Source organism: Pleurodeles waltl, chromosome 8, assembly GCF_031143425.1.
Source record: "Pleurodeles waltl isolate 20211129_DDA chromosome 8, aPleWal1.hap1.20221129, whole genome shotgun sequence".
Classification (NCBI taxonomy): Eukaryota; Metazoa; Chordata; class Amphibia; order Caudata; family Salamandridae; genus Pleurodeles; species Pleurodeles waltl.
Window position 1 is genome coordinate 1,383,494,757 of NC_090447.1, and position 10,982 is coordinate 1,383,505,738.

The window sequence follows — 10,982 nt, forward strand, 5'->3', positions numbered from 1 at the left end:
AATACTTTATTCTCTTCACCATCTGCTGATAAACAATTTCCTTGAAAACATACAAACCTAAAATAATTTGACCAGGAAGTCTACAAATAACACAAGGATTCATATTTATGGATAATTATACAGCAGTAACGATATAGATTCACTTGAAAATGTTTTTATAATTTGATTGAAAGCCAGAGAGGTTCAGTGCACACCCAATCACATACCCCCTTCCTTCAGAGAGTTTGCTATGGAATCAGATGTTTTTATTGTGGGGAATCATGCAAGGAACAACAGTGCTATGTGAGGGGTTAATTCATTGATATACTACAGAAAATGCAAGTCATGATTAGGCATATACTTCTTAATATGTTTTCCATAGCAGTGGTCTGGCAGACTCTCCATATGTTTAAAAGTGTTGGAAGTGGTTGTTTGTGTAAAAGAAATCAACGTTAATATACAATATTTGAAAAAGGCATCCAAGCGAGGAGTCACTTCCTTAGGAAAAAAGGGCTGCATCACCATACCTAGTTAACCTTAGAAAAATTCTCAAAAGATGCACAACTGAATTCTTTCAATATGAATACATATCCCACAAACAGTCATAGTATACATATCCCACATTCAATTAGAAAACATGTAAAAGTATAATTTAAGCTTCAACCATACAAATGTATTATTCCTACCTGTCCATTTCCTGTGAACATTCAAACAGGGTCTTCTTCCAAAGATGACTGTAATGTATCAGAATGCAGTAAAAATCGTCAAGGGATTCAGTAATGGAGTATGAGATGTTATAATAATAACTGGGAATTCAAATGATTCTCACCTGCTCCTGTTGTGCTGCCAGACGCAATGAACAGCAAGACAGCTCTAGAACCCTTATGGGCAGCCATGGCAACACAATCAGCAAATGAAAAGACTACTGCATCTTATTAGAACTTTGGAATGTTGGGAGCTCCAATGAAAACAATTAAGTTTTCCAGGCTTCTAATGGCCAGTAGAAGCCCAGAGCACCAACACTCCAATGTTTTTGTTCACAGCTATTGCTGTGAACAACAGACTCGTGGAGCCCGAGGAGAATGAAATCCCCTCGGGCCCTGAGTGAGGCCTTTGGTTCATTTATTAGAAAGTTCTGCCCTGTAGTGGCAGAAAATTCTAACAGCCTTATAGCCTTTCCTAGCTTGGTTATACCGGCATTAAAGTCCTGCACCCTTTTTAACCCCTTCTGTGCCGCGGACGTAGTGGTTACGTCCCGCGGCACAGTGCTGCTGTGCCGAGGACGTAACCACTACGTCCTCGGCACACAGCCCAGAGGGAGCGCTCTCGCTCCCTCTGTGTGCTTCCCCCCACCCCCCCAAAGTCAGGGATGGAAGGGGAAGCCCTTCCCCTTCCACCCCCGACCCCCCCACCCCCCCATAATGACGTCAGCGCGCGATCGCGCGCTGACTTCATTATGGGGATTTCGCCGCACAGGAAGCCATTTGCTTCCTGTGCGGCGAACGGAGAAGAGGTGAGTTCCTCTTCCCGGTGGGTGGGGGGTTTGTGCTAAAGAGGCACCGGGGGAAAGGAAAGGCTTTTCCTTTCCCCCGGTGTCTCTTTGAGCATTCCTGCTGCCCGATCGCATTGCGATCGGGCAGCAGGAATGCCCACTAGACACCAGGGATTTTTTTTTTTTATTGTTGTTACCTGTTTTTGGCATGCGGGGAGCGGCCCCTTGGGCAAGGGTCGCTCCCCTTGTGGGGGCAATTTGTTACGGCCATTTCTGCCCCCCTTGGGGGCAGATTGGCCTACTTTTTAGGCGGATCTGCCCCCAAGGGGGGCAGAAACCACTGGATCACCAGGGATTTTTATTTTCTGTGCATTTATGTTGGGGGGGGGTGCCCCTTGGGCAAGGGGCGCCCCCCCCAAGGGGGCAGAGAACTGTTGGCCTTTTCTGCCCCCCTTGGGGGCAGATCGGCCTATTTTTTTTAGGTCCATCTGCCCCCAAGGAGGGCAGAAGCCACTTAGGCACCAGGGATTGTGTGTGCAGTGAATGGGGGGGCGCCCCCTTGGGCAAGGGTCGCTCCCCTTTGGGGGGCATGTCTTTTAGGGCCATTTCTGCCCCCCTTGAGGGCAGATCAGCCTATTATTTTTAGGCTGATCTGCCCCCAAGGGGGGCAGAAACCACTAGAACGCCAGGGATGTTTTTTAATGTGTTTATTTTTGTGGGGGGGCGTCCCCTTGGGCACGGGGCGCCCCCCCAAGGGGGGCATTGACCTGTTGGCCATTTCTGCCCCCCCTGGGGGCAGATGGGCCTATTTTTCTAGACCCACCTGCCCCCAAGGGGGGCAGAAGCCACGTAGACACCAGGGATAGTGTGTGTGTGTGTGTGTGTGTGTTAGTGGATGGGGGGGGGGCTTGGGCAAGGGTCGCCCCCCACTTTGGGGGCACATGTACCCAGGCCATTTCTGCACCCCTTGGAGACAGATCAGCCTATTATTTTTAGGCTGATCTGCCCCCAAGGGGGGCAGAAACCACTAGAACGCCAGGGATTTTTTTTTATGTGTTTATTTTTGTGTGGGGGCGTCCCCTTGTGCACGGGCGCCCCCCCAAGGGGGGCATTGACCTGTTGGCCATTTCTGCCCCCCCTGGGGGCAGATGGGCCTATTTTTCTAGACCCACCTGCCCCCAAGGGGGGCAGAAGCCACGTAGATACCAGGGATAGTGTGTGTGTGTGTGTGTGTTAGTGGATGGGGGGGGGCTTGGGCAAGGGTCGCCCCCCACTTTGGGGGCACATGTACCCAGGCCATTTCTGCACCCCTTGGAGACAGATCAGCCTATTATTTTTAGGCTGATCTGCCCCCGAGGGGGGCAGAAACCACTAGAACGCCAGGGATTTTTTTTTATGTGTTTATTTTTGTGTGGGGGCGTCCCCTTGGGCACGGGCGCCCCCCCAAAGGGGGCATTGACCTGTTGGCCATTTCTGCCCCCCCTGGGGGCAGATGGGCCTATTTTTCTAGAACCACCTGCCCCCAAGGGGGGCAGAAGCCACGTAGACACCAGGGATAGTGTGTGTGTGTGTGTGTGTGTTAGTGGATGGGGGGGGGCTTGGGCAAGGGTCGCCCCCCACTTTGGGGGCACATGTACCCAGGCCATTTCTGCACCCCTTGGAGACAGATCAGCCTATTATTTTTAGGCAGAAACCACTAGAACGCCAGGGAATTTTTTTTTATTTGTTTATTTTTGTGGGGGGGGCGTCCCCTTGGTCACGGGGCGCCCCCCCAAGGGGGGCATTGACCAGTTGGCCATTTCTACACCCCCTGGGGGCAGATGGGCCTATTTTCTTAGGCCCACCTGCCCCCAAGGGGGCAGAAGCCACTTAGGCACCAGGGATAGTGTTGTGTGTGTTTTTTTTGTTTGAGGGCTGTCCCCTTTGGCAAGGGTCGCTCTCCATGGGGACACAGTACTAAAGGTATTTTTTGGCTTCCTTGGGGCAGACAGGCCTATTTTTTTAGTAGGCCCATCTGCCCCTATGGCAGAATCCACTTAGGCACCAATTTCTAAAATGTTTGATGGTGGGGTGTTTGTCAACTGAAGAAGTCTTTGCATTTGTGATAAAAAAAATTTTCCTCCTTTTTGTTCTAGTTCAAAGCTTTTGCTTTATTTGCTGTGGCTCCTTGCGGTTTTGGCGGTGGTTGACCTGCAGTTTGCACAGTTGCATGTTTTAGGTAAGTAAAAACAATTTACTCCAAAGGAGTATTGTTGCCATGCATGAATGACATGTTTGTAGGGGGTGTACTAAATGCAGGATTGTGTGTGAAATTGTCCTTAGGTTTGTGCACAATGATATTTGTTTTGTCTTATTTCTAATTTGCCTTTCTTTCTTTCTTTTTAGTGGGATATCATTGGTGATTGCTGTGTAGTTGCTGGTGAATCAAGCTTTTTCAGGCAAGTGAGCGGTATAGTTTTTGAGTTTGTAACTCTTACTAACAAAGCTACACTTTGTTACTTGTCTTACACAGTGCTGGTTGTTGGTGGTGAATTTGTCCAGTTAATTTTAGCAGGAGAGATCATGGCTAGCCGCAGGATGACCGCTCAGCAGGTGGTTGGTATGCTTTTTGAGTCACAGTCTGATCATGACTATGAGACGGACTCTGCATCTGAGGCAGAGGAGGAAGTCAGAGATTCTGGCAGTGATGTTTCTGTTGGAGGGGAATCTTCTGATGATGAAGCCACACTCAGTGCAGATGAAGGTTCTGTTTTAGAGGAGGACATTGATGTGCCAATAGTGCAGCAACCTGGGGCTGAAAGGTTTCCCGTTAGAAGACCTGATGTCTGGGTTGCCCCAAACATGGAGCAGCCAGAGTTGCCTGCCTTTACTGGTCTCCCGGGGTGTAACGCCAATACAGAGAACTTTATGCCTATCAATTTCTTTGAGTTATTCATGGATGATGTGTTTTTGGAAGAGATTGTTGAGCAGACTAATTTGTATGTGGAGCAGCATTTGAGGGACAACGCTGCTAGACTTAGGCCACACTCTAGAGCTGCCCAGTGGATTCCCACAAATTTGGAGGAGCTAAAAAAGTTTTTGGGTTTGACTTTTTTGATGGGGTTGATAAGGAAGCCGTCACTGGCTTCTTATTGGTCTACTAGTCCCTTGATGGCAACAGCTATATTTCCAGCTACCATGAGTCGTAATCGGTATTTGCTTCTTCTTAGGATGCTGCATTTTGTTGACAATGCATTAGCCTTGCCACGAGATCACCCAGATTCTGACCGTCTTTTTAAGATTAGGCCTGTCCTTGATCATTTTGTAGATCGGTTTTCGGAGGTCTATGTTCCAGGCAAAGAGATAAGTGTGGACGAGTCTTTGGTCCTCTTCAAGGGTCGTTTGGTTTTTAGGCAGTACATTCCTAGCAAAAGCGCACGATATGGAATTAAATTGTATATGCTGTCTGAAAGTAGGACAGGATATGTGTATAGTTTCCGTGTGTACACTGGTAGGGATTCCAATATTGACCCCCCTGGTTGTCCTCCCACTTTTGGAGTTACTGAGAAAATAGTGTGGGATCTTGGTAGACGACTGTTCAACAAAGGTCACCATTTGTATGTAGATAACTTCTACACTGGTGTGCAGTTGTTCAAGGAATTGTTTAGAGTGGACACAGTTGCTTGTGGCACAATCCGTTCTAACCGGAAAGGCTATCCAAGGGAGCTTGTCTGTAAAAAACTTGAGAGGGGACAGTGCTGTGCCTTGCGGAACGAGGAGCTGCTAGCTTTGAAATTTTCAGACAAGAGGGATGTCTACATGCTAAGTACCATCCATGATGAGAGTACTTCCCCTGTGACTGTTTGGGGCCAGGTTGCTGAAGTGCGCAAACCTGTGTGCATTTTAGATTATAATAAGCACATGGGAGGTGTAGATAGAGTTGACCAGAGGTTGGAACCTTATACTGCTATTCGTAAGTCTTATGTTTGGTATAAGAAGTTAGCACTTCACCTCTTCCACTAAGCAACCTTCAATGCTTTTATTGTGTTTAGGGATAGGTCTCCAGACTCAAAGATGACATTTGTGAAATTTCAGGAGTCAGTGATAGAGAGCCTTATTGTGGTGGAACAGGCCAGAGTTCCTAGAGAAGCAGTGGTGGAGGATGTGGCTAGATTGAAAGATCGCCACTTTGCTGAGCACATTCCTCCCACACCCAAAAAAGACTTTCCAGCTAAGAAATGTAGAGTGTGTTTTCGAAGAGGTATCCGGAGGGAGTCTCAAATGTACTGCCCAGATTGTCCTTCAAAGCCTGGGCTGTGTGTCGGTGCTTGTTTTAAGAATTACCACACCCAGAAGAATTTCTGATAACAACCATGAGTGTAAACTCATGTCTGTTTTGTATTTTCATGTGTTTAGTTTCATGGTTAGCATTTCTGTCATGTTGTTAGTTAGAGCTTTTGTGTTTGTTGTTTTGTAATTCTTTCTACTTAGTTAGTGGTTCCTCTGTTTAAAAAAAAAAAAAAAAATATGATGCCATTGTGTGTGGAGTGGGTCTTGGCTGAGACTGTACATATTGACTTGATGTTGGCTACTGCAACACACTGCCAGCCAAACACCAGTCCACACACTCCCATCAGCTGGTGTGATTGTTGTATCAGGCATGTGGGCGTATGTAAGTGATGGGCCCTTGAGTGGCGCTGTCTGTCGATGTGAGTGTTGTAATGTGCTGGGCCCGTGGCTGGCGGTGTGAATGGCCTTGTGTGTGTCATGTATGAAAGTTGTGTGAATGGACTGTAAAGCGGTTGGTGCCTTGTCGCGGCTTTACAGCTCACGAGCTGTGAGTCATTGGTTCAGTTTTTTGCCTTTCAGTTACTAACAGTGCTTTTTATTTTTGTGAAAGCTCTTGTTAGTAAAATTTGATCCACTGAACCATCACTCACCCTCGTGCCAAATCCAACCAGTATGTGTGGTAAAAATGACCAAACCTGCTCCGCTGTAATCAGGCGTCGCAGCACACCTATGACACGCTAGGTGCCTCAGGTGGGACCCCGATGATGAAGCATGCCACCAACTTGGTTGGTGGGTGAGGGGTCTTTTTCACATAACCTAAGTGTGTTTCTTTTCAAAATTTTAGTGTTTGGCACATCACGGACGTATGTGGGCACATCAAAACGATATATTACAAAACTACCTGTGTTTGGGGGGGGAGAGGGCACCTATGTTTTTGGTCCTGTGTGCGGCCTTCATCTAGGGAAACCTACCAAAGCCAGACATTTTTTAAAACTAGACACCCCAAGGAGTCTAGGGAGGAGTGGCTTGCGTGGATCCCCCAACATTTTCTTACCCAGACTCCTCTGTAAACCTCAAAATGTGCTTAAAAAAAGCATATTTTCCTGACTTTTCTTCGTACGATCACCACTCCAGCACAAAATTCCTACTCCCCAGTGTTCCCCTCAGTCTCCCAAATAAAATGACACCTCACGTATGTGGGTCCCCAAAGCAGAGTCAGTCTAAAGATGTATAAAAGAATATGTCCTTATAAACTCGCAGTACTATCCCCTGTATCTCTACAAGTTTTGGGCCTTATTCTGTTGGAGGCACCTGGCCCACCCACACAACTGAGGTATCATTTTTATCAGGAGACTTGGGGGAACGCTGGGTGGAAGGAAATTTGTGGCTCCACTCAGATTCCAGAACTTTCTGTCACCGAAATGTGTGAAAAATGCGTTTTTTTAGCCAAAATTTGAGGTTTGGAAAGGATTCTGGGTAACAGAACCTGGTCAGAGCCCCTCAAAGTCACCCCATCTTGGATTCCCCTAGGTCTCTAGTTTTCAGAAATGCACAGGTTTGGTAGGTTTCCCTAGGTGCTGGCTGAGCTACAGGCCAAAAACTACAGGTAGGCACTGTTTTCAATGAAAAAATGTGATGTGTCCACGCTGCGCTTTGGGGCGTTTCCTATCGCGGGCGCTAGGCCTACCCACACAAGTGAGGTATCATTTTTATCGGGAGACGTGGGGGAACGCTGGGTGGAAGGAAATTTGTGGCCCCTCTCAGATTCCAGAACTTTCTGCCACAGAAATGTGAGGAACATGTGTTTTTTAGCCAAATTTTGAGGTTTGCAAAGGATTCTGGGTAACAGAACCTGGTCCGAGCCACACAAATCACCCCATCTTGGATTCCCCTAGGTCTCTAGTTTTCAGAAATGCACAGGTTTGGTAGGTTTCCCTAGGTGGCGGCTGAGCTACAGGCCAAAATCTACAGGTAGGCACTTTGCTAAAAACAGGTCTGTTTTCTGTGATGTGTCCACGTTGCGCTTTGGGGCGTTTCCTGTCGCGGGCGCTAGGCCTACCCACACAAGTGAGGTATCATTTTTATCGGGAGACGTGGGGGAACGCTGGGTGGAAGGAAATTTGTGGCTCCTCTCAGATTCCAGAACTTTCTGCCACAGAAATGTGTGGAACATGTGTTTTTGTAGCCAATTTTTGAGCTTTGCAAAGGATTCTGGGTAACAGAACCTGGTCCGAGCCCCGCCAGTCACCCCTCCTTGGATTCCCCTAGGTCTCTAGTTTTCAGAAATGTACAGGTTTGGTAGGTTTCCCTAGGTGCCGGCTGAGCTAGAGGCCAAAATCTACAGGTAGTCACTTCGCAAAAAACACCTCTGTTTTCTTCCAAAATTTTGGTGGTGTCCACGTTGCGCTTTGGGGCGTTTCCTGTCGCGGGCGCTAGGCCTACCCACGCAAGTGAGGTATCATTTTTATCGGGAGACTTGGGGGAACGCTGGGTGGAAGGAAATTTGTGGCTCCTCCCAGATTCCAGAACTTTCTGCCACAGAAATGTGAGGAACATGTGTTTTTTTAGCCAATTTTTGAGCTTTGCAAAGGATTCTGGGTAACAGAACCTGGTCCGAGCCCCGCCAGTCACCCCTCCTTGGATTCCCCTAGGTCTCTAGTTTTCAGAAATGCACAGGTTTGGTAGGTTTCCCTAGGTGGCGGCTGAGCTAGAGGCCAAAATCTACAGGTAGGCACTTTGCTAAAAACAGGTCTGTTTTCTGTGATGTGTCCACGTTGCGCTTTGGGGCGTTTCCTGTCGCGGGCGCTAGGCCTACCCACACAAGTGAGGTATCATTTTTATCGGGAGACGTGGGGGAACGCTGGGTGGAAGGAAATTTGTGGCTCCTCTCGGATTCCAGAACTTTCTGCCACAGAAATGTGAGGAACATGTGTTTTTTTAGCCAATTTTTGAGCTTTGCAAAGGATTCTGGGTAACAGAACCTGGTCCGAGCCCCGCCAGTCACCCCTCCTTGGATTCCCCTAGGTCTCTAGTTTTCAGAAATGTACAGGTTTGGTAGGTTTCCCTAGGTGCCGGCTGAGCTAGAGGCCAAAATCTACAGGTAGTCACTTCGCAAAAAACACCTCTGTTTTCTTCCAAAATTTTGGTGGTGTCCACGTTGCGCTTTGGGGCGTTTCCTGTCGCGGGCGCTAGGCCTACCCACGCAAGTGAGGTATCATTTTTATCGGGAGACTTGGGGGAACGCTGGGTGGAAGGAAATTTGTGGCTCCTCCCAGATTCCAGAACTTTCTGCCACAGAAATGTGAGGAACATGTGTTTTTTTAGCCAATTTTTGAGCTTTGCAAAGGATTCTGGGTAACAGAACCTGGTCCGAGCCCCGCCAGTCACCCCTCCTTGGATTCCCCTAGGTCTCTAGTTTTCAGAAATGCACAGGTTTGGTAGGTTTCCCTAGGTGGCGGCTGAGCTAGAGGCCAAAATCTACAGGTAGGCACTTTGCTAAAAACAGGTCTGTTTTCTGTGATGTGTCCACGTTGCGCTTTGGGGCGTTTCCTGTCGCGGGCGCTAGGCCTACCCACACAAGTGAGGTATCATTTTTATTGGGAGACGTGGGGGAATGCTGGGTGGAAGGAAATTTGTGGCTCCTCTCGGATTCCAGAACTTTCTGCCACAGAAATGTGAGGAACATGTGTTTTTTTAGCCAATTTTTGAGCTTTGCAAAGGATTCTGGGTAACAGAACCTGGTCCGAGCCCCGCCAGTCACCCCTCCTTGGATTCCCCTAGGTCTCTAGTTTTCAGAAATGTACAGGTTTGGTAGGTTTCCCTAGGTGCCGGCTGAGCTAGAGGCCAAAATCTACAGGTAGTCACTTCGCAAAAAACACCTCTGTTTTCTTCCAAAATTTTGGTGGTGTCCACGTTGCGCTTTGGGGCGTTTCCTGTCGCGGGCGCTAGGCCTACCCACGCAAGTGAGGTATCATTTTTATCGGGAGACTTGGGGGAACGCTGGGTGGAAGGAAATTTGTGGCTCCTCCCAGATTCCAGAACTTTCTGCCACAGAAATGTGAGGAACATGTGTTTTTTTAGCCAATTTTTGAGCTTTGCAAAGGATTCTGGGTAACAGAACCTGGTCCGAGCCCCGCCAGTCACCCCTCCTTGGATTCCCCTAGGTCTCTAGTTTTCAGAAATGCACAGGTGCCGGCTGAGATAGAGGCCAAAATCTACAGGTAGGCACTTTGCTAAAAACAGGTCTGTTTTCTGTGATATGTCCACGTTGCGCTTTGGGGCGTTTCCTGTCGCGGGCGCTAGGCCTACCCACGCAAGTGAGGTATCATTTTTATCGGGAGACTTGGGGGAACGCTGGGTGGAAGGAAATTTGTGGCTCCTCCCAGATTCCAGAACTTTCTGCCACAGAAATGTGAGGAACATGTGTTTTTTTAGCCAATTTTTGAGCTTTGCAAAGGATTCTGGGTAACAGAACCTGGTCCGAGCCCCGCCAGTCACCCCTCCTTGGATTCCCCTAGGTCTCTAGTTTTCAGAAATGCACAGGTTTGGTAGGTTTCCCTAGGTGGCGGCTGAGCTAGAGGCCAAAATCTACAGGTAGGCACTTTGCTAAAAACAGGTCTGTTTTCTGTGATGTGTCCACGTTGCGCTTTGGGGCGTTTCCTGTCGCGGGCGCTAGGCCTACCCACACAAGTGAGGTATCATTTTTATCGGGAGACGTGGGGGAACGCTGGGTGGAAGGAAATTTGTGGCTCCTCTCGGATTCCAGAACTTTCTGCCACAGAAATGTGAGGAACATGTGTTTTTTTAGCCAATTTTTGAGCTTTGCAAAGGATTCTGGGTAACAGAACCTGGTCCGAGCCCCGCCAGTCACCCCTCCTTGGATTCCCCTAGGTCTCTAGTTTTCAGAAATGTACAGGTTTGGTAGGTTTCCCTAGGTGCCGGCTGAGCTAGAGGCCAAAATCTACAGGTAGTCACTTCGCAAAAAACACCTCTGTTTTCTTCCAAAATTTTGGTGGTGTCCACGTTGCGCTTTGGGGCGTTTCGTGTCGCGGGCGCTAGGCCTACCCACGCAAGTGAGGTATCATTTTTATCGGGAGACTTGGGGGAACGCTGGGTGGAAGGAAATTTGTGGCTCCTCCCAGATTCCAGAACTTTCTGCCACAGAAATGTGAGGAACATGTGTTTTTTTAGCCAATTTTTTAGCTTTGCAAAGGATTCTGGGTAACAGAACCTGGTCCGAGCC